General features: G+C 39.9%; 35 non-coding genes across 35 annotated transcripts; all 35 read left to right on the top strand.

Moving 5' to 3' along the window:
• The first annotated feature begins 232 nt into the window (after positions 1 to 232).
• Positions 233 to 373, top strand: LOC148522549 (U4 spliceosomal RNA). The gene has a single exon (XR_015878657.1). It is a non-coding gene; the product is annotated as a U4 spliceosomal RNA (small nuclear RNA).
• Positions 374 to 809: 436 nt separating this feature from the next.
• LOC148522548 (U4 spliceosomal RNA) lies at positions 810 to 950 on the top strand. The gene has a single exon (XR_015878649.1). It is a non-coding gene; the product is annotated as a U4 spliceosomal RNA (small nuclear RNA).
• A 437-nt stretch (positions 951 to 1,387) lies between these two features.
• LOC148522547 (U4 spliceosomal RNA) lies at positions 1,388 to 1,528 on the top strand. The gene has a single exon (XR_015878555.1). It is a non-coding gene; the product is annotated as a U4 spliceosomal RNA (small nuclear RNA).
• A 436-nt stretch (positions 1,529 to 1,964) lies between these two features.
• LOC148522546 (U4 spliceosomal RNA) lies at positions 1,965 to 2,105 on the top strand. Its single transcript, XR_015878604.1, has one exon. It is a non-coding gene; the product is annotated as a U4 spliceosomal RNA (small nuclear RNA).
• Positions 2,106 to 2,544: 439 nt separating this feature from the next.
• Positions 2,545 to 2,685, top strand: LOC148522545 (U4 spliceosomal RNA). Its single transcript, XR_015878621.1, has one exon. It is a non-coding gene; the product is annotated as a U4 spliceosomal RNA (small nuclear RNA).
• A 436-nt stretch (positions 2,686 to 3,121) lies between these two features.
• Positions 3,122 to 3,262, top strand: LOC148522544 (U4 spliceosomal RNA). The gene has a single exon (XR_015878554.1). It is a non-coding gene; the product is annotated as a U4 spliceosomal RNA (small nuclear RNA).
• Positions 3,263 to 3,698: 436 nt separating this feature from the next.
• LOC148522543 (U4 spliceosomal RNA) lies at positions 3,699 to 3,839 on the top strand. The gene has a single exon (XR_015878553.1). It is a non-coding gene; the product is annotated as a U4 spliceosomal RNA (small nuclear RNA).
• A 439-nt stretch (positions 3,840 to 4,278) lies between these two features.
• LOC148522542 (U4 spliceosomal RNA) lies at positions 4,279 to 4,419 on the top strand. Its single transcript, XR_015878620.1, has one exon. It is a non-coding gene; the product is annotated as a U4 spliceosomal RNA (small nuclear RNA).
• Positions 4,420 to 4,855: 436 nt separating this feature from the next.
• Positions 4,856 to 4,996, top strand: LOC148522541 (U4 spliceosomal RNA). Its single transcript, XR_015878552.1, has one exon. It is a non-coding gene; the product is annotated as a U4 spliceosomal RNA (small nuclear RNA).
• A 436-nt stretch (positions 4,997 to 5,432) lies between these two features.
• On the top strand, positions 5,433 to 5,573 carry LOC148522540 (U4 spliceosomal RNA). Its single transcript, XR_015878551.1, has one exon. It is a non-coding gene; the product is annotated as a U4 spliceosomal RNA (small nuclear RNA).
• Positions 5,574 to 6,012: 439 nt separating this feature from the next.
• Positions 6,013 to 6,153, top strand: LOC148522539 (U4 spliceosomal RNA). The gene has a single exon (XR_015878619.1). It is a non-coding gene; the product is annotated as a U4 spliceosomal RNA (small nuclear RNA).
• Positions 6,154 to 6,589: 436 nt separating this feature from the next.
• LOC148522538 (U4 spliceosomal RNA) lies at positions 6,590 to 6,730 on the top strand. Its single transcript, XR_015878550.1, has one exon. It is a non-coding gene; the product is annotated as a U4 spliceosomal RNA (small nuclear RNA).
• Positions 6,731 to 7,166: 436 nt separating this feature from the next.
• LOC148522537 (U4 spliceosomal RNA) lies at positions 7,167 to 7,307 on the top strand. The gene has a single exon (XR_015878549.1). It is a non-coding gene; the product is annotated as a U4 spliceosomal RNA (small nuclear RNA).
• Positions 7,308 to 7,755: 448 nt separating this feature from the next.
• LOC148522536 (U4 spliceosomal RNA) lies at positions 7,756 to 7,896 on the top strand. Its single transcript, XR_015878689.1, has one exon. It is a non-coding gene; the product is annotated as a U4 spliceosomal RNA (small nuclear RNA).
• A 437-nt stretch (positions 7,897 to 8,333) lies between these two features.
• Positions 8,334 to 8,474, top strand: LOC148522535 (U4 spliceosomal RNA). Its single transcript, XR_015878698.1, has one exon. It is a non-coding gene; the product is annotated as a U4 spliceosomal RNA (small nuclear RNA).
• A 449-nt stretch (positions 8,475 to 8,923) lies between these two features.
• LOC148522534 (U4 spliceosomal RNA) lies at positions 8,924 to 9,064 on the top strand. Its single transcript, XR_015878632.1, has one exon. It is a non-coding gene; the product is annotated as a U4 spliceosomal RNA (small nuclear RNA).
• Positions 9,065 to 9,501: 437 nt separating this feature from the next.
• Positions 9,502 to 9,642, top strand: LOC148522533 (U4 spliceosomal RNA). The gene has a single exon (XR_015878679.1). It is a non-coding gene; the product is annotated as a U4 spliceosomal RNA (small nuclear RNA).
• A 438-nt stretch (positions 9,643 to 10,080) lies between these two features.
• Positions 10,081 to 10,221, top strand: LOC148522532 (U4 spliceosomal RNA). The gene has a single exon (XR_015878708.1). It is a non-coding gene; the product is annotated as a U4 spliceosomal RNA (small nuclear RNA).
• Positions 10,222 to 10,670: 449 nt separating this feature from the next.
• LOC148522531 (U4 spliceosomal RNA) lies at positions 10,671 to 10,811 on the top strand. Its single transcript, XR_015878728.1, has one exon. It is a non-coding gene; the product is annotated as a U4 spliceosomal RNA (small nuclear RNA).
• A 448-nt stretch (positions 10,812 to 11,259) lies between these two features.
• On the top strand, positions 11,260 to 11,400 carry LOC148522530 (U4 spliceosomal RNA). Its single transcript, XR_015878582.1, has one exon. It is a non-coding gene; the product is annotated as a U4 spliceosomal RNA (small nuclear RNA).
• A 439-nt stretch (positions 11,401 to 11,839) lies between these two features.
• LOC148522529 (U4 spliceosomal RNA) lies at positions 11,840 to 11,980 on the top strand. Its single transcript, XR_015878711.1, has one exon. It is a non-coding gene; the product is annotated as a U4 spliceosomal RNA (small nuclear RNA).
• A 448-nt stretch (positions 11,981 to 12,428) lies between these two features.
• On the top strand, positions 12,429 to 12,569 carry LOC148522528 (U4 spliceosomal RNA). The gene has a single exon (XR_015878639.1). It is a non-coding gene; the product is annotated as a U4 spliceosomal RNA (small nuclear RNA).
• A 448-nt stretch (positions 12,570 to 13,017) lies between these two features.
• LOC148522527 (U4 spliceosomal RNA) lies at positions 13,018 to 13,158 on the top strand. The gene has a single exon (XR_015878659.1). It is a non-coding gene; the product is annotated as a U4 spliceosomal RNA (small nuclear RNA).
• A 450-nt stretch (positions 13,159 to 13,608) lies between these two features.
• LOC148522526 (U4 spliceosomal RNA) lies at positions 13,609 to 13,749 on the top strand. The gene has a single exon (XR_015878718.1). It is a non-coding gene; the product is annotated as a U4 spliceosomal RNA (small nuclear RNA).
• A 436-nt stretch (positions 13,750 to 14,185) lies between these two features.
• Positions 14,186 to 14,326, top strand: LOC148522525 (U4 spliceosomal RNA). The gene has a single exon (XR_015878635.1). It is a non-coding gene; the product is annotated as a U4 spliceosomal RNA (small nuclear RNA).
• Positions 14,327 to 14,762: 436 nt separating this feature from the next.
• LOC148522524 (U4 spliceosomal RNA) lies at positions 14,763 to 14,903 on the top strand. Its single transcript, XR_015878592.1, has one exon. It is a non-coding gene; the product is annotated as a U4 spliceosomal RNA (small nuclear RNA).
• A 449-nt stretch (positions 14,904 to 15,352) lies between these two features.
• On the top strand, positions 15,353 to 15,493 carry LOC148522523 (U4 spliceosomal RNA). Its single transcript, XR_015878575.1, has one exon. It is a non-coding gene; the product is annotated as a U4 spliceosomal RNA (small nuclear RNA).
• Positions 15,494 to 15,941: 448 nt separating this feature from the next.
• LOC148522522 (U4 spliceosomal RNA) lies at positions 15,942 to 16,082 on the top strand. Its single transcript, XR_015878548.1, has one exon. It is a non-coding gene; the product is annotated as a U4 spliceosomal RNA (small nuclear RNA).
• A 439-nt stretch (positions 16,083 to 16,521) lies between these two features.
• Positions 16,522 to 16,662, top strand: LOC148522521 (U4 spliceosomal RNA). The gene has a single exon (XR_015878710.1). It is a non-coding gene; the product is annotated as a U4 spliceosomal RNA (small nuclear RNA).
• Positions 16,663 to 17,110: 448 nt separating this feature from the next.
• Positions 17,111 to 17,251, top strand: LOC148522520 (U4 spliceosomal RNA). The gene has a single exon (XR_015878638.1). It is a non-coding gene; the product is annotated as a U4 spliceosomal RNA (small nuclear RNA).
• A 448-nt stretch (positions 17,252 to 17,699) lies between these two features.
• On the top strand, positions 17,700 to 17,840 carry LOC148522519 (U4 spliceosomal RNA). Its single transcript, XR_015878658.1, has one exon. It is a non-coding gene; the product is annotated as a U4 spliceosomal RNA (small nuclear RNA).
• Positions 17,841 to 18,290: 450 nt separating this feature from the next.
• Positions 18,291 to 18,431, top strand: LOC148522518 (U4 spliceosomal RNA). Its single transcript, XR_015878707.1, has one exon. It is a non-coding gene; the product is annotated as a U4 spliceosomal RNA (small nuclear RNA).
• Positions 18,432 to 18,867: 436 nt separating this feature from the next.
• LOC148522517 (U4 spliceosomal RNA) lies at positions 18,868 to 19,008 on the top strand. The gene has a single exon (XR_015878634.1). It is a non-coding gene; the product is annotated as a U4 spliceosomal RNA (small nuclear RNA).
• A 436-nt stretch (positions 19,009 to 19,444) lies between these two features.
• Positions 19,445 to 19,585, top strand: LOC148522516 (U4 spliceosomal RNA). The gene has a single exon (XR_015878591.1). It is a non-coding gene; the product is annotated as a U4 spliceosomal RNA (small nuclear RNA).
• A 449-nt stretch (positions 19,586 to 20,034) lies between these two features.
• On the top strand, positions 20,035 to 20,175 carry LOC148522515 (U4 spliceosomal RNA). The gene has a single exon (XR_015878574.1). It is a non-coding gene; the product is annotated as a U4 spliceosomal RNA (small nuclear RNA).
• Positions 20,176 to 20,215: the final 40 nt, after the last annotated feature.

The raw sequence follows: 20,215 nt of genomic DNA, 5'->3' as shown, positions 1-20,215 counted from the left end.
AAAGTTCCTTACAACTCTTGTTAACACAGAGTCTGAGAGATAAAAAAAGCACTTAAGAACAGAAAATAAAATGTCCCTGAAGGCATCACCCAGGAATATTTTCACTGATCTTGGACTCATTAGCATATAGGTTCCCACAATTCACTGCTCCTAGCCAGAGACTGGATTTGTCTAGCCCTGGTTGTAATGAGTTCTATGTTGCAGATGCTGATTGCACCAGCCAAGTCCAACCAACTTTGCGCAGTGGCATTATCATAGCCGATGAGGGCCAACCGAGGCGTGTTTATTGCTAGTTGAAAACTTTACCCAATACCCCGCCATGATGACTTGCAATATAGTCAGCATTGGCAATTTTTGCTAGTCTACCAGGAGACTATTAGTTCTTGTAAATGAGAGATTTGTTGGAGCCAGTTTAATTGTTTTCCTGCTTTTATAGGTGAGGAAGCACATTTGACTCCATGTCTTCTAGATGCTGATAGTGAAGATTGACTTAGAGATGATTGTCATTATCTTTCTTCTCCATGAGAAGTTAAAGCTATTTAACTGCATACTCATACAAAGTGGAGATATCTTGGAACAAAATTCCTTACAACTCTTGTTAACACAGAGTCTGAGAGAAAAAAAAGCACTTAAGAACAGAAAATAAAATGTCCCTGAAGGCATCACCCAGGAATATTTTCACTGATCTTGGACTCATTAGCATATAGGTTCCCACAATTCACTGCTCCTAGCCAGAGACTGGATTTGTCTAGCCCTGGTTGTAATGAGTTCTATGTTGCAGATGCTGATTGCACCAGCCAAGTCCAACCAACTTTGCGCAGTGGCATTATCATAGCCGATGAGGGCCAACCGAGGCGTGATTATTGCTAGTTGAAAACTTTACCCAATACCCCGCCATGATGACTTGCAATATAGTCAGCATTGGCAATTTTTGCTAGTTTACCAGGAGACTATTAGTTCTTGTAAATGAGAGATTTGTTGGAGCCAGTTTAATTGTTTTCCTGCTTTTATAGGTGAGGAAGCACATTTGACTCCATGTCTTCTAGATGCTGATAGTGAAGATTGACTTAGAGATGATTGTCATTATCTTTCTTCTCCATGAGAAGTTAAAGCTATTTAACTGCATACTCATACAAAGTGGAGATATCTTGGAACAAAATTCCTTACAACTCTTGTTAACACAGAGTCTGAGAGAAAAAAAAAGCACTTAAGAACTGAAAATAAAATGTCCCTGAAGGCACCACCCAGGAATATTTTCGCTGATCTTGGACTCATTAGCATATAGGTTCCCACAATTCACTGCTCCTAGCCAGAGACTGGATTTGTCTAGCCCTGGTTGTAATGAGTTCTATGTTGCAGATGCTGATTGCACCAGCCAAGTCCAACCAACTTTGCGCAGTGGCATTATCATAGCCGATGAGGGCCAACCGAGGCGTGATTATTGCTAGTTGAAAACTTTACCCAATACCCCGCCATGATGACTTGCAATATAGTCAGCATTGGCAATTTTTGCTAGTCTCCCAGGAGACTATTAGTTCTTGTAAATGAGAGATTTGTTGGAGCCAGTTTAATTGTTTTCCTGCTTTTATAGGTGAGGAAGCACATTTGACTCCATGTCTTCTAGTTGCTGATAGTGAAGATTGACTTAGAGATGATTGTCATTTTCTTTCTTCTCCATGAGAAGTTCCAGCTATTTAACTGCATACTCATACAAAGTGGAGATTTCTTGGAACAAAATTTCTTACAACTCTTGTTAACACAGAGTCTGAGAGAAAAAAAAGCACTTAAGAACAGAAAATAAAATGTCCCTGAAGGCATCACCCAGGAATATTTTCACTGATCTTGGACTCATTAGCATATAGGTTCCCACAATTCACTGCTCCTAGCCAGAGACTGGATTTGTCTAGCCCTGGTTGTAATGAGTTCTATGTTGCAGATGCTGATTGCACCAGCCAAGTCCAACCAACTTTGCGCAGTGGCATTATCATAGCCGATGAGGGCCAACCGAGGCGTGTTTATTGCTAGTTGAAAACTTTACCCAATACCCCGCCATGATGACTTGCAATATAGTCAGCATTGGCAATTTTTGCTAGTCTCCCAGGAGACTATTAGTTCTTGTAAATGAGAGATTTGAAGGAGCCAGTTTAATTGTTTTCCTTCTTTTATAGGTGAGGAAGTACATTTGACTCCATGTCTTCCAGTTGCTGATATTGAAGATTGATTTAGAGATGATTGTCATTATCTTTCTTCTCCATGAGAGGTTCCAGCTATTTAACTGCATACTCATACAAAGTGGAGATTTCTTGGAACAAAGTTCCTTACAACTCTTGTTAACACAGAGTCTGAGAGATAAAAAAAAGCACTTAAGAACAGAAAATAAAATGTCCCTGAAAGGCATCACCCAGGAATATTTTCACTGATCTTGGACTCATTAGCATATAGGTTCCCACAATTCACTGCTCCTAGCCAGAGACTGGATTTGTCTAGCCCTGGTTGTAATGAGTTCTATGTTGCAGATGCTGATTGCACCAGCCAAGTCCAACCAACTTTGCGCAGTGGCATTATCATAGCCGATGAGGGCCAACCGAGGCGTGATTATTGCTAGTTGAAAACTTTACCCAATACCCCGCCATGATGACTTGCAATATAGTCAGCATTGGCAATTTTTGCTAGTCTACCAGGAGACTATTAGTTCTTGTAAATGAGAGATTTGTTGGAGCCAGTTTAATTGTTTTCCTGCTTTTATAGGTGAGGAAGCACATTTGACTCCATGTCTTCTAGATGCTGATAGTGAAGATTGACTTAGAGATGATTGTCATTATCTTTCTTCTCCATGAGAAGTTAAAGCTATTTAACTGCATACTCATACAAAGTGGAGATATCTTGGAACAAAATTCCTTACAACTCTTGTTAACACAGAGTCTGAGAGAAAAAAAAGCACTTAAGAACAGAAAATAAAATGTCCCTGAAGGCATCACCCAGGAATATTTTCACTGATCTTGGACTCATTAGCATATAGGTTCCCACAATTCACTGCTCCTAGCCAGAGACTGGATTTGTCTAGCCCTGGTTGTAATGAGTTCTATGTTGCAGATGCTGATTGCACCAGCCAAGTCCAACCAACTTTGCGCAGTGGCATTATCATAGCCGATGAGGGCCAACCGAGGCGTGATTATTGCTAGTTGAAAACTTTACCCAATACCCCGCCATGATGACTTGCAATATAGTCAGCATTGGCAATTTTTGCTAGTCTCCCAGGAGACTATTAGTTCTTGTAAATGAGAGATTTGTTGGAGCCAGTTTAATTGTTTTTCTGCTTTTATAGGTGAGGAAGCACATTTGACTCCATGTCTTCTAGATGCTGATAGTGAAGATTGACATAGAGATGATTGTCATTATCTTTCTTCTCCATGAGAAGTTAAAGCTATTTAACTGCATACTCATACAAAGTGGAGATATCTTGGAACAAAATTCCTTACAACTCTTGTTAACACAGAGTCTGAGAGAAAAAAAAGCACTTAAGAACTGAAAATAAAATGTCCCTGAAGGCACCACCCAGGAATATTTTCGCTGATCTTGGACTCATTAGCATATAGGTTCCCACAATTCACTGCTCCTAGCCAGAGACTGGATTTGTCTAGCCCTGGTTGTAATGAGTTCTATGTTGCAGATGCTGATTGCACCAGCCAAGTCCAACCAACTTTGCGCAGTGGCATTATCATAGCCGATGAGGGCCAACCGAGGCGTGATTATTGCTAGTTGAAAACTTTACCCAATACCCCGCCATGATGACTTGCAATATAGTCAGCATTGGCAATTTTTGCTAGTCTCCCAGGAGACTATTAGTTCTTGTAAATGAGAGATTTGAAGGAGCCAGTTTAATTGTTTTCCTTCTTTTATAGGTGAGGAAGTACATTTGACTCCATGTCTTCCAGTTGCTGATATTGAAGATTGATTTAGAGATGATTGTCATTATCTTTCTTCTCCATGAGAGGTTCCAGCTATTTAACTGCATACTCATACAAAGTGGAGATTTCTTGGAACAAAGTTCCTTACAACTCTTGTTAACACAGAGTCTGAGAGATAAAAAAAAGCACTTAAGAACAGAAAATAAAATGTCCCTGAAAGGCATCACCCAGGAATATTTTCACTGATCTTGGACTCATTAGCATATAGGTTCCCACAATTCACTGCTCCTAGCCAGAGACTGGATTTGTCTAGCCCTGGTTGTAATGAGTTCTATGTTGCAGATGCTGATTGCACCAGCCAAGTCCAACCAACTTTGCGCAGTGGCATTATCATAGCCGATGAGGGCCAACCGAGGCGTGATTATTGCTAGTTGAAAACTTTACCCAATACCCCGCCATGATGACTTGCAATATAGTCAGCATTGGCAATTTTTGCTAGTCTACCAGGAGACTATTAGTTCTTGTAAATGAGAGATTTGTTGGAGCCAGTTTAATTGTTTTCCTGCTTTTATAGGTGAGGAAGCACATTTGACTCCATGTCTTCTAGATGCTGATAGTGAAGATTGACTTAGAGATGATTGTCATTATCTTTCTTCTCCATGAGAAGTTAAAGCTATTTAACTGCATACTCATACAAAGTGGAGATATCTTGGAACAAAATTCCTTACAACTCTTGTTAACACAGAGTCTGAGAGAAAAAAAAGCACTTAAGAACAGAAAATAAAATGTCCCTGAAGGCATCACCCAGGAATATTTTCACTGATCTTGGACTCATTAGCATATAGGTTCCCACAATTCACTGCTCCTAGCCAGAGACTGGATTTGTCTAGCCCTGGTTGTAATGAGTTCTATGTTGCAGATGCTGATTGCACCAGCCAAGTCCAACCAACTTTGCGCAGTGGCATTATCATAGCCGATGAGGGCCAACCGAGGCGTGATTATTGCTAGTTGAAAACTTTACCCAATACCCCGCCATGATGACTTGCAATATAGTCAGCATTGGCAATTTTTGCTAGTCTCCCAGGAGACTATTAGTTCTTGTAAATGAGAGATTTGTTGGAGCCAGTTTAATTGTTTTTCTGCTTTTATAGGTGAGGAAGCACATTTGACTCCATGTCTTCTAGATGCTGATAGTGAAGATTGACATAGAGATGATTGTCATTATCTTTCTTCTCCATGAGAAGTTAAAGCTATTTAACTGCATACTCATACAAAGTGGAGATATCTTGGAACAAAATTCCTTACAACTCTTGTTAACACAGAGTCTGAGAGAAAAAAAAGCACTTAAGAACTGAAAATAAAATGTCCCTGAAGGCACCACCCAGGAATATTTTCGCTGATCTTGGACTCATTAGCATATAGGTTCCCACAATTCACTGCTCCTAGCCAGAGACTGGATTTGTCTAGCCCTGGTTGTAATGAGTTCTATGTTGCAGATGCTGATTGCACCAGCCAAGTCCAACCAACTTTGCGCAGTGGCATTATCATAGCCGATGAGGGCCAACCGAGGCGTGATTATTGCTAGTTGAAAACTTTACCCAATACCCCGCCATGATGACTTGCAATATAGTCAGCATTGGCAATTTTTGCTAGTCTCCCAGGAGACTATTAGTTCTTGTAAATGAGAGATTTGAAGGAGCCAGTTTAATTGTTTTCCTTCTTTTATAGGTGAGGAAGTACATTTGACTCCATGTCTTCCAGTTGCTGATATTGAAGATTGATTTAGAGATGATTGTCATTATCTTTCTTCTCCATGAGAGGTTCCAGCTATTTAACTGCATACTCATACAAAGTGGAGATTTCTTGGAACAAAGTTCCTTACAACTCTTGTTAACACAGAGTCTGAGAGATAAAAAAAAGCACTTAAGAACAGAAAATAAAATGTCCCTGAAAGGCATCACCCAGGAATATTTTCACTGATCTTGGACTCATTAGCATATAGGTTCCCACAATTCACTGCTCCTAGCCAGAGACTGGATTTGTCTAGCCCTGGTTGTAATGAGTTCTATGTTGCAGATGCTGATTGCACCAGCCAAGTCCAACCAACTTTGCGCAGTGGCATTATCATAGCCGATGAGGGCCAACCGAGGCGTGATTATTGCTAGTTGAAAACTTTACCCAATACCCCGCCATGATGACTTGCAATATAGTCAGCATTGGCAATTTTTGCTAGTCTACCAGGAGACTATTAGTTCTTGTAAATGAGAGATTTGTTGGAGCCAGTTTAATTGTTTTCCTGCTTTTATAGGTGAGGAAGCACATTTGACTCCATGTCTTCTAGATGCTGATAGTGAAGATTGACTTAGAGATGATTGTCATTATCTTTCTTCTCCATGAGAAGTTAAAGCTATTTAACTGCATACTCATACAAAGTGGAGATATCTTGGAACAAAATTCCTTACAACTCTTGTTAACACAGAGTCTGAGAGAAAAAAAAGCACTTAAGAACAGAAAATAAAATGTCCCTGAAGGCATCACCCAGGAATATTTTCACTGATCTTGGACTCATTAGCATATAGGTTCCCACAATTCACTGCTCCTAGCCAGAGACTGGATTTGTCTAGCCCTGGTTGTAATGAGTTCTATGTTGCAGATGCTGATTGCACCAGCCAAGTCCAACCAACTTTGCGCAGTGGCATTATCATAGCCGATGAGGGCCAACCGAGGCGTGATTATTGCTAGTTGAAAACTTTACCCAATACCCCGCCATGATGACTTGCAATATAGTCAGCATTGGCAATTTTTGCTAGTCTCCCAGGAGACTATTAGTTCTTGTAAATGAGAGATTTGTTGGAGCCAGTTTAATTGTTTTTCTGCTTTTATAGGTGAGGAAGCACATTTGACTCCATGTCTTCTAGATGCTGATAGTGAAGATTGACATAGAGATGATTGTCATTATCTTTCTTCTCCATGAGAAGTTAAAGCTATTTAACTGCATACTCATACAAAGTGGAGATATCTTGGAACAAAATTCCTTACAACTCTTGTTAACACAGAGTCTGAGAGAAAAAAAAGCACTTAAGAACTGAAAATAAAATGTCCCTGAAGGCACCACCCAGGAATATTTTCGCTGATCTTGGACTCATTAGCATATAGGTTCCCACAATTCACTGCTCCTAGCCAGAGACTGGATTTGTCTAGCCCTGGTTGTAATGAGTTCTATGTTGCAGATGCTGATTGCACCAGCCAAGTCCAACCAACTTTGCGCAGTGGCATTATCATAGCCGATGAGGGCCAACCGAGGCGTGATTATTGCTAGTTGAAAACTTTACCCAATACCCCGCCATGATGACTTGCAATATAGTCAGCATTGGCAATTTTTGCTAGTCTCCCAGGAGACTATTAGTTCTTGTAAATGAGAGATTTGTTGGAGCCAGTTTAATTGTTTTCCTGCTTTTATAGGTGAGGAAGCACATTTGACTCTATGTCTTCTAGTTGCTGATAGTGAAGATTGACTTAGAGATGATTGTCATTATCTTTCTTCTCCATGAGAAGTTCCAGCTATTTAATTGCATACTCATACAAAGTGGAGATTTCTTGGAACAAAATTCCTTACAACTCTTGTTAACACAGAGTCTGAGAGATAAAAAAGCACTTAAGAACAGAAAATAAAATGTCCCTGAAGGCATCACCCAGGAATATTTTCACTGATCTTGGGCTCATTAGCATATACATTAGCATATAGGTTCCCACAATGCACTGCTCCTAGCCAGAGACTGGATTTGTCTAGCCATGGTTGTAATGAGTTCTATGTTGCAGATGCTGATTGCACCAGCCAAGTCCAACCAACTTTGCGCAGTGGCATTATCGTAACAAATGAGGGCCAACCGAGGCGTGATTATTGCTAGTTGAAAACTTTACCCAATACCCTGCCATGATGACTTGCAATATAGTCAGCATTGGCAATTTTTGTTAGTCTCCCAGGAGACTATTAGTTCTTGTAAATGTGAGATTTGAAGGAGCCAGTTTAATTGTTTTCCTTCTTTTATAGTTGAGGAAGTACATTTGACTCCATTTCTTCCAGTTGCTGATATTGAAGATTGACTTAGAGATGATTGTCATTATCTTTCTTCTCCATGAGAGGTTCCAGCTATTTAACTGCATACTCATACAAAGTGGAGATTTCTTGGAACAAAATTCCTTACAACTCTTGTTAACACAGAGTCTGAGAGATAAAAAAAGCACTTAAGAACAGAAAATAAAATGTCCCTGAAGGCATCACCCAGGAATATTTTCACTGATCTTGGACTCATTAGCATATAGGTTCCCACAATTCACTGCTCCTAGCCAGAGACTGGATTTGTCTAGCCCTGGTTGTAATGAGTTCTATGTTGCAGATGCTGATTGCACCAGCCAAGTCCAACCAATTTTGCGCAGTGGCATTATCATAGCCAAGGAGGGCCAACCGAGGCGCGATTATTGCTAGTTGAAAACTTTACCCAATACCCCGCCATGATGACTTGCAATATAGTCAGGATTGGCAATTTTTGCTAGTCTCCCAGGAGACTATTAGTTCTTGTAAATGAGAGATTTGTTGGAGCCAGTTTAATTGTTTTCCTGCTTTTATAGGTGAGGAAGCACATTTGACTCCATGTCTTCTAGTTGCTGATAGTGAAGATTGACTTAGAGATGATTGTCATTATCTTTCTTCTCCATGAGAAGTTCCAGCTATTTAACTGCATACTCATACAAAGTGGAGATTTCTTGGAACAAAATTCCTTACAACTCTTGTTAACACAGAGTCTGAGAGATAAAAAAGCACTTAAGAACAGAAAATAAAATGTCCCTGAAGGCATCTACCCAGGAATATTTTCACTGATCTTGGGCTCATTAGCATATACATTAGCATATAGGTTCCCACAATGCACTGCTCCTAGCCAGAGATTGGATTTGTCTAGCCATGGTTGTAATGAGTTCTATGTTGCAGATGCTGATTGCTCCAGCCAAGTCCAATCAACTTTGCGCAGTGGCATTATTGTAACCAATGAGGTCCAACCGAGGTGTGATTATTGCTAGTTGAAAACTTTACTCAATACCCCGCCATGATGACTTGCAATATAGTCAGCATTGGCAATTTTTGCTAGTCTCCCAGTAGACTATTAGTTCTTGTAAATGAGAGATTTGAAGGGGCCAGTTTAATTGTTTTCCTTCTTTTATAGGTGAGAAAGTACATTTGACTCCATGTCTTCCAGTTGCTGATATTGACGATTGACTTAGAGATGATTGTCATTATCTTTCTTCTCCATGAGAGGTTCCAGCTATTTAACTGCATACTCATACAAAGTGGAGATTTCTTGGAACAAAATTCCTTACAACTCTTGTTAACACAGAGTCTGAGAGATAAAAAAAGCACTTAAGAACAGAAAATAAAATGTCCCTGAAGGCATCACCCAGGAATATTGTCACTGATCTTGGACTCATTAGCATATAGGTTCCCACAATTCACTGCTCCTAGCCAGAGACTGGATTTGTCTAGCCCTGGTTGTAATGAGTTCTATGTTGCAGATGCTGATTGCACCAGCCAAGTCCAACCAACTTTGCGCAGTGGCATTATCATAGCCAAGGAGGACCAACCGAGGTGTGATTATTGCTAGTTGAAAACTTTACCCAATACCCCGCCATGATGACTTGCAATATAGTCAGGATTGGCAATTTTTGCTAGTCTCCCATGAGACTATTAGTTCTTGTAAATGAGAGATTTGTTGGAGCCAGTTTAATTGTTTTCCTGCTTTTATAGGTGAGGAAGCACATTTGACTCCATGTCTTCCAGATGCTGATATTGAAGATTGACTTAGAGATGATTGTCATTATCTTTCTTCTCCATGAGAGGTTCCAGCTATTTAACTGCATACTCATACAAAGTGGAGATTTCTTGGAACAAAATTCCTTACAAGTCTTGTTAACACAGAGTCTGAGAGATAAAAAAAAGCACTTAAGAACAGAAAATAAAATGTCCCTGAAGGCATCACCCAGGAATATTTTCACTGATCTTGGACTCATTAGCATATAGGTTCCCACAATTCACTGCTCCTAGCCAGAGACTGGATTTGTCTAGCCCTGGTTGTAATGAGTTCTATGTAGCAGATGCTGATTGCTCCAGCCAAGTACAATCAATTTTGCGCAGTGGCATTAACATAGCCAATAAGGTCCAACCGAGGCGTGATATTTGCTAGTTGAAAACTTTACCCAATACCCTGCCATGATGACTTGCAATATAGTCAGCATTGGCAATTTTTGCTAGTCTGCCAGGAGACTATTAGTTCTTGTAAATGAGAGATTTGTTGGAGCCAGTTTAATTGTTTTCCTGCTTTTATAGGTGAGGAAGCACATTTGACTCCATGTCTTCCAGTTGCTGATATTGAAGATTGACTTAGAGATGATTGTCATTATCTTTCTTCTCCATGAGAGGTTCCAGCTATTTAACTGCATACTCATACAAAGTGGAGATTTCTTGGAACAAAATTCCTTACAACTCTTGTTAACACAGAGTCTCAGAGAAAAAAAAAGCACTTAAGAACTGAAAATAAAATGTCCCTGAAGGCATCACCCAGGAATATTTTCACTGATCTTGGGCTCATTAGCATATACATTAGCATATAGGTTCCCACAATGCACTGCTCCTAGCCAGAGACTGGATTTGTCTAGCCATGGTTGTAATGAGTTCTATGTTGCAGATGCTGATTGCTCCAGCCAAGTCCAATCAACTTTGCGCAGTGGCATTATCGTAACCAATGAGGTCCAACCGAGGTGTGATTATTGCTAGTTGAAAACTTTACCCAATACCCCGCCATGATGACTTGCAATATAGTCAGCATTGGCAATTTTTGCTAGTCTCCCAGGAGACTATTAGTTCTTGTAAATGAGAGATTTGAAGGAGCCAGTTTAATTGTTTTCCTTCTTTTATAGGTGAGGAAGCACATTTGACTCCATGTCTTCCAGTTGCTGATATTGAAGATTGATTTAGAGATGATTGTCATTATCTTTCTTCTCCATGAGAGGTTCCAGCTATTTAACTGCATACTCATACAAAGTGGAGATTTCTTGGAACAAAATTCCTTACAACTCTTGTTAACACATAGTCTGAGAGATAAAAAAGCACTTAAGAACTGAAAATAAAATGTCCCTGAAGGCATCACCCAGGAATATTTTCACTGATCTTGGACTCATTAGCATATACATTAGCATATAGGTTCCCACAATGCACTGCTCCTAGCCAGAGACTGGATTTGTCTAGCCATGGTTGTAATGAGTTCTATGTTGCAGATGCTGATTGCACCAGCCAAGTCCAACCAACTTTGCGCATTGGCATTATCATAGCCGATGAGGGCCAACCGAGGCGTGATTATTGCTAGTTGAAAACTTTACCCAATACCCCGCCATGATGACTTGCAATATAGTCAGCATTGGCAATTTTTGCTAGTCTCCCAGGAGACTATTAGTTCTTGTAAATGAGAGATTTGTTGGAGCCAGTTTAATTGTTTTCCTGCTTTTATAGGTGAGGAAGCACATTTGACTCCATGTCTTCCAGTTGCTGATATTGAAGATTGACTTAGAGATGATTGTCATTATCTTTCTTCTCCATGAGAGGTTCCAGCTATTTAACTGCATACTCATACAAAGTGGAGATTTCTTGGAACAAAATTCCTTACAAGTCTTGTTAACACAGAGTCTGAGAGATAAAAAAAAAGCACTTAAGAACAGAAAATAAAATGTCCCTGAAGGCATCACCCAGGAATATTTTCACTGATCTTGGACTCATTAGCATATAGGTTCCCACAATTCACTGCTCCTAGCCAGAGACTGGATTTGTCTAGCCCTGGTTGTAATGAGTTCTATGTAGCAGATGCTGATTGCTCCAGCCAAGTACAATCAATTTTGCGCAGTGGCATTATCATAGCCAATAAGATCCAACCGAGGCGTGATATTTGCTAGTTGAAAACTTTACCTGATACCCCGCCATGATGACTTGCAATATAGTCAGCATTGGCAATTTTTGCTAGTCTCCCAGGAAACTATTAGTTCTTGTAAATGAGAGATTTGTTGGAGCCAGTTTAATTGTTTTCCTGCTTTTATAGGTCAGGAAGCACATTTGACTCCATGTTTTCTAGTTGCTGATAGTGAAGATTGACTTAGAGATGATTGTCATTATCTTTCTTCTCCATGAGAGGTTCCAGCTATTTAACTGCATACTCATACAAAGTGGAGATTTCTTGGAACAAAATTCCTTACAACTCTTGTTAACACAGAGTCTGAGAGATAAAAAAGCACTTAAGAACAGAAAATAAAATGTCCCTGAAGGCATCACCCAGGAATATTTTCACCGATCTTGGGCTCATTAGCATATACATTAGCATATAGGTTCCCACAATGCACTGCTCCTAGCCAGAGACTGGATTTGTCTAGCCCTGGTTGTAATGAGTTCTATGTTGCAGATGCTGATTGCTCCAGCCAAGTCCAATCAACTTTGCGCAGTGGCATTATCGTAACCAATAAGGTCCAACCGAGGTGTGATTATTGTTAGTTGAAAACTTTACCCAATACCCCGCCATGATGACTTGCAATATAGTCAGCATTGGCAATTTTTGCTAGTCTCCCAGGAGACTATAAGTTCTTGTAAATGAGAGATTTGTTGGAGCCAGTTTAATTGTTTTCCTGCTTTTATAGGTGAGGAATCACATTTGACTCCATGTCTTCTAGTTGCTGATAGTGAAGATTGACTTAGAGATGATTGTCGTTATCTTTCTTCTCCATGAGAAGTTCCAGCTATTTAACTGCATACTCATACAAAGTGGAGATTTCTTGGAACAAAATTCCTTACAACTCTTGTTAACACAGAGTCTGAGAGATAAAAAAGCACTTAAGAACAGAAAATAAAATGTCCCTGAAGGCATCACCCAGGAATATTTTCACTGATCTTGGGCTCATTAGCATATACATTAGCATATAGGTTCCCAGAATGCACTGCTCCTAGCCAGAGACTGGATTTGTCTAGCCCTGGTTGTAATGAGTTCTATGTTGCAGATGCTGATTGCACCAGCCAAGTACAATCAACTTTGCGCAGTGGCATTATCATAGCCAATGAGGTCTAACCGAGGCGTGATTATTGTTAGTTGAAAACTTTACCCAATACCCCGCCATGATGATTTGCAATATAGTCAGCATTAGCAATTTTTGCTAGTCTCACAGGAGTCTATTAGTTCTTGTAAATGAGAGATTTGTTGGAGCCAGTTTAATTGTTTTCCTGCTTTTATAGGTGAGGAAGCACATTTGACTCCATGTCTTCCAGTTGCTGATATTGAAGATTGACTTAGAGATGATTGTCATTATCTTTCTTCTCCATGAGAGGTTCCAGCTATTTAACTGCATACTCATACAAAGTGGAGATTTCTTGGAACAAAATTCCTTACAACTCTTGTTAACACAGAGTCTGAGAGATAAAAAAAAGCACTTAAGAACAGAAAATAAAATGTCCCTGAAGGCATCACCCAGGAATATTTTCACCGATCTTGGGCTCATTAGCATATACATTAGCATATAGGTTCCCACAATGCACTGCTCCTAGCCAGAGACTGGATTTGTCTAGCCATGGTTGTAATGAGTTCTATGTTGCAGATGCTGATTGCTCCAGCCAAGTCCAATCAACTTTGCGCAGTGGCATTATCATAACCAATGAGGTCCAACCGAGGTGTGATTATTGCTAGTTGAAAACTTTACCCAATACCCCGCCATGATGACTTGCAATATAGTCAGCATTGGCAATTTTTGCTAGTCTCCCAGGAGACTATTAGTTCTTGTAAATGAGAGATTTGAAGGAGCCAGTTTAATTGTTTTCCTTCTTTTATAGGTGAGGAAGCACATTTGACTCCATGTCTTCCAGTTGCTGATATTGAAGATTGATTTAGAGATGATTGTCATTATCTTTCTTCTCCATGAGAGGTTCCAGCTATTTAACTGCATACTCATACAAAGTGGAGATTTCTTGGAACAAAATTCCTTACAACTCTTGTTAACACATAGTCTGAGAGATAAAAAAGCACTTAAGAACTGAAAATAAAATGTCCCTGAAGGCATCACCCAGGAATATTTTCACTGATCTTGGACTCTTTAGCATATAGGTTCCCACAATTCACTGCTCCTAGCCACAGACTGGATTTGTCTAGCCCTGGTTGTAATGAGTTCTATGTTGCAGATGCTGATTGCACCAGCCAAGTCCAACCAACTTTGCGCAGTGGCATTATCATAGTCAAGGAGGGCCAACCGAGGCGTGATTATTGCTAGTTGAAAACTTTACCCAATACCCCGCCATGATGACTTGCAATATAGTCAGCATTGGCAATTTTTGCTAGTCTCCCAGGAGACTATAAGTTCTTGTAAATGAGAGATTTGTTGGAGCCAGTTTAATTGTTTTCCTGCTTTTATAGGTGAGGAAGCACATTTGACTCCATGTCTTCTAGTTGCTGATAGTGAAGATTGACTTAGAGATGATTGTCATTATCTTTCTTCTCCATGAGAAGTTCCAGCTATTTAACTGCATACTCATACAAAGTGGAGATTTCTTGGAACAAAATTCCTTACAACTCTTGTTAACACAGAGTCTGAGAGATAAAAAAGCACTTAAGAACAGAAAATAAAATGTCCCTGAAGGCATCACCCAGGAATGTTGTCACTGATCTTGGACTCATTAGCATATAGGTTCCCACAATTCACTGCTCCTAGCCAGAGACTGGATTTGTCTAGCCCTGGTTGTAATGAGTTCTATGTTGCAGATGCTGATTGCACCAGCCAAGTCCAACCAACTTTGCGCAGTGGCATTATCATAGCCAAGGAGGGCCAACCGAGGCGTGATTATTGCTAGTTGAAAACTTTACCCAATACCCCGCCATGATGACTTGCAATATAGTCAGCATTGGCAATTTTTGCTAGTCTCCCAGGAGACTATAAGTTCTTGTAAATGAGAGATTTGTTGGAGCCAGTTTAATTGTTTTCCTGCTTTTATAGGTGAGGAAGCACATTTGACTCCATGTCTTCTAGTTGCTGATAGTGAAGATTGACTTAGAGATGATTGTCATTATCTTTCTTCTCCATGAGAAGTTCCAGCTATTTAACTGCATACTCATACAAAGTGGAGATTTCTTAGAACAAAATTCCTTACAACTCTTGTTAACACAGAGTCTGAGAGATAAAAAAAGCACTTAAGAACAGAAAATAAAATGTCCCTGAAGGCATCACCCAGGAATATTTTCACTGATCTTGGGCTCATTAGCATATACATTAGCATATAGGTTCCCAGAATGCACTGCTCCTAGCCAGAGACTGGATTTGTCTAGCCCTGGTTGTAATGAGTTCTATGTTGCAGATGCTGATTGCACCAGCCAAGTCCAATCAACTTTGCGCAGTGGCATTATCATAGCCAATGAGGTCCAACCGAGGCGTGATTATTGCTAGTTGAAAACTTTACCCAGTACCCCGCCATGATGATTTGCAATATAGTCAGCATTGGCAATTTTTGCTAGTCTCACAGGAGACTATTAGTTCTTGTAAATGAGAGATTTGTTGGAGCCAGTTTAATTGTTTTCCTGCTTTTATAGGTGAGGAAGCACATTTGACTCCATGTCTTCCAGTTGCTGATATTGAAGATTGATTTAGAGATGATTGTCATTATCTTTCTTCTCCATGAGAGGTTCCAGCTATTTAACTGCATACTCATACAAAGTGGAGATTTCTTGGAACAAAATTCCTTACAACTCTTGTTAACACATAGTCTGAGAGATAAAAAAGCACTTAAGAACTGAAAATAAAATGTCCCTGAAGGCATCACCCAGGAATATTTTCACTGATCTTGGACTCATTAGCATATACATTAGCATATAGGTTCCCACAATGCACTGCTCCTAGCCAGAGACTGGATTTGTCTAGCCATGGTTGTAATGAGTTCTATGTTGCAGATGCTGATTGCACCAGCCAAGTCCAACCAACTTTGCGCAGTGGCATTATCATAGCCGATGAGGGCCAACCGAGGCGTGATTATTGCTAGTTGAAAACTTTACCCAATACCCCGCCATGATGACTTGCAATATAGTCAGCATTGGCAATTTTTGCTAGTCTCCCAGGAGACTATTAGTTCTTGTAAATGAGAGATTTGTTGGAGCCAGTTTAATTGTTTTCCTGCTTTTATAGGTGAGGAAGCACATTTGACTCCATGTCTTCCAGTTGCTGATATTGAAGATTGACTTAGAGATGATTGTCATTATCTTTCTTCTCCATGAGAGGTTCCAGCTATTTAACTGCATACTCATACAAAGTGGAGATTTCTTGGAACAAAATTCCTTACAAGTCTTGTTAACACAGAGTCTGAGAGATAAAAAAAAAGCACTTAAGAACAGAAAATAAAATGTCCCTGAAGGCATCACCCAGGAATATTTTCACTGATCTTGGACTCATTAGCATATAGGTTCCCACAATTCACTGCTCCTAGCCAGAGACTGGATTTGTCTAGCCCTGGTTGTAATGAGTTCTATGTAGCAGATGCTGATTGCTCCAGCCAAGTACAATCAATTTTGCGCAGTGGCATTATCATAGCCAATAAGATCCAACCGAGGCGTGATATTTGCTAGTTGAAAACTTTACCTGATACCCCGCCATGATGACTTGCAATATAGTCAGCATTGGCAATTTTTGCTAGTCTCCCAGGAAACTATTAGTTCTTGTAAATGAGAGATTTGTTGGAGCCAGTTTAATTGTTTTCCTGCTTTTATAGGTCAGGAAGCACATTTGACTCCATGTTTTCTAGTTGCTGATAGTGAAGATTGACTTAGAGATGATTGTCATTATCTTTCTTCTCCATGAGAGGTTCCAGTTATTTAACTGCATACTCATACAAAGTGGAGATTTCTTGGAACAAAATTCCTTACAACTCTTGTTAACACAGAGTCTGAGAGATAAAAAAGCACTTAAGAACAGAAAATAAAATGTCCCTGAAGGCATCACCCAGGAATATTTTCACCGATCTTGGGCTCATTAGCATATACATTAGCATATAGGTTCCCACAATGCACTGCTCCTAGCCAGAGACTGGATTTGTCTAGCCCTGGTTGTAATGAGTTCTATGTTGCAGATGCTGATTGCTCCAGCCAAGTCCAATCAACTTTGCGCAGTGGCATTATCGTAACCAATAAGGTCCAACCGAGGTGTGATTATTGTTAGTTGAAAACTTTACCCAATACCCCGCCATGATGACTTGCAATATAGTCAGCATTGGCAATTTTTGCTAGTCTCCCAGGAGACTATAAGTTCTTGTAAATGAGAGATTTGTTGGAGCCAGTTTAATTGTTTTCCTGCTTTTATAGGTGAGGAATCACATTTGACTCCATGTCTTCTAGTTGCTGATAGTGAAGATTGACTTAGAGATGATTGTCGTTATCTTTCTTCTCCATGAGAAGTTCCAGCTATTTAACTGCATACTCATACAAAGTGGAGATTTCTTGGAACAAAATTCCTTACAACTCTTGTTAACACAGAGTCTGAGAGATAAAAAAGCACTTAAGAACAGAAAATAAAATGTCCCTGAAGGCATCACCCAGGAATATTTTCACTGATCTTGGGCTCATTAGCATATACATTAGCATATAGGTTCCCAGAATGCACTGCTCCTAGCCAGAGACTGGATTTGTCTAGCCCTGGTTGTAATGAGTTCTATGTTGCAGATGCTGATTGCACCAGCCAAGTACAATCAACTTTGCGCAGTGGCATTATCATAGCCAATGAGGTCTAACCGAGGCGTGATTATTGTTAGTTGAAAACTTTACCCAATACCCCGCCATGATGATTTGCAATATAGTCAGCATTAGCAATTTTTGCTAGTCTCACAGGAGTCTATTAGTTCTTGTAAATGAGAGATTTGTTGGAGCCAGTTTAATTGTTTTCCTGCTTTTATAGGTGAGGAAGCACATTTGACTCCATGTCTTCCAGTTGCTGATATTGAAGATTGACTTAGAGATGATTGTCATTATCTTTCTTCTCCATGAGAGGTTCCAGCTATTTAACTGCATACTCATACAAAGTGGAGATTTCTTGGAACAAAATTCCTTACAACTCTTGTTAACACAGAGTCTGAGAGATAAAAAAAAGCACTTAAGAACAGAAAATAAAATGTCCCTGAAGGCATCACCCAGGAATATTTTCACCGATCTTGGACTCATTAGCATATACATTAGCATATAGGTTCCCACAATGCACTGCTCCTAGCCAGAGACTGGATTTGTCTAGCCATGGTTGTAATGAGTTCTATGTTGCAGATGCTGATTGCTCCAGCCAAGTCCAATCAACTTTGCGCAGTGGCATTATCATAACCAATGAGGTCCAACCGAGGTGTGATTATTGCTAGTTGAAAACTTTACCCAATACCCCGCCATGATGACTTGCAATATAGTCAGCATTGGCAATTTTTGCTAGTCTCCCAGGAGACTATTAGTTCTTGTAAATGAGAGATTTGAAGGAGCCAGTTTAATTGTTTTCCTTCTTTTATAGGTGAGGAAGCACATTTGACTCCATGTCTTCCAGTTGCTGATATTGAAGATTGATTTAGAGATGATTGTCATTATCTTTCTTCTCCATGAGAGGTTCCAGCTATTTAACTGCATACTCATACAAAGTGGAGATTTCTTGGAACAAAATTCCTTACAACTCTTGTTAACACATAGTCTGAGAGATAAAAAAGCACTTAAGAACTGAAAATAAAATGTCCCTGAAGGCATCACCCAGGAATATTTTCACTGATCTTGGACTCTTTAGCATATAGGTTCCCACAATTCACTGCTCCTAGCCACAGACTGGATTTGTCTAGCCCTGGTTGTAATGAGTTCTATGTTGCAGATGCTGATTGCACCAGCCAAGTCCAACCAACTTTGCGCAGTGGCATTATCATAGTCAAGGAGGGCCAACCGAGGCGTGATTATTGCTAGTTGAAAACTTTACCCAATACCCCGCCATGATGACTTGCAATATAGTCAGCATTGGCAATTTTTGCTAGTCTCCCAGGAGACTATAAGTTCTTGTAAATGAGAGATTTGTTGGAGCCAGTTTAATTGTTTTCCTGCTTTTATAGGTGAGGAAGCACATTTGACTCCATGTCTTCTAGTTGCTGATAGTGAAGATTGACTTAGAGATGATTGTCATTATCTTTCTTCTCCATGAGAAGTTCCAGCTATTTAACTGCATACTCATACAAAGTGGAGATTTCTTGGAACAAAATTCCTTACAACTCTTGTTAACACAGAGTCTGAGAGATAAAAAAGCACTTAAGAACAGAAAATAAAATGTCCCTGAAGGCATCACCCAGGAATATTGTCACTGATCTTGGACTCATTAGCATATAGGTTCCCACAATTCACTGCTCCTAGCCAGAGACTGGATTTGTCTAGCCCTGGTTGTAATGAGTTCTATGTTGCAGATGCTGATTGCACCAGCCAAGTCCAACCAACTTTGCGCAGTGGCATTATCATAGCCAAGGAGGGCCAACCGAGGCGTGATTATTGCTAGTTGAAAACTTTACCCAATACCCCGCCATGATGACTTGCAATATAGTCAGCATTGGCAATTTTTGCTAGTCTCCCAGGAGACTATAAGTTCTTGTAAATGAGAGATTTGTTGGAGCCAGTTTAATTGTTTTCCTGCTTTTATAGGTGAGGAAGCACATTTGACTCCATGTCTTCTAGTTGCTGATAGTGAAGATTGACTTAGAGATGATTGTCATTATCTTTCTTCTCCATGAGAAGTTCCAGCTATTTAACTGCATACTCATACAAAGTGGAGATTTCTTAGAACAAAATTCCTTACAACTCTTGTTAACACAGAGTCTGAGAGATAAAAAAAGCACTTAAGAACAGAAAATAAAATGTCCCTGAAGGCATCACCCAGGAATATTTTCACTGATCTTGGGCTCATTAGCATATACATTAGCATATAGGTTCCCAGAATGCACTGCTCCTAGCCAGAGACTGGATTTGTCTAGCCCTGGTTGTAATGAGTTCTATGTTGCAGATGCTGATTGCACCAGCCAAGTACAATCAACTTTGCGCAGTGGCATTATCATAGCCAATGAGGTCCAACCGAGGCGTGATTATTGCTAGTTGAAAACTTTACCCAGTACCCCGCCATGATGATTTGCAATATAGTCAGCATTGGCAATTTTTGCTAGTCTCACAGGAGACTATTAGTTCTTGTAAATGAGAGATTTGTTGGAGCCAGTT

Source organism: Taudactylus pleione, unplaced genomic scaffold (genome assembly GCF_031769625.1).
Source record: "Taudactylus pleione unplaced genomic scaffold, aTauple2 ptg000145l, whole genome shotgun sequence".
Taxonomy (NCBI): Eukaryota; Metazoa; Chordata; class Amphibia; order Anura; family Myobatrachidae; genus Taudactylus; species Taudactylus pleione.
The sequence above is the reverse complement of the archived record's forward strand: the minus strand, read 5'-3'. Positions and strand labels throughout refer to the sequence as shown.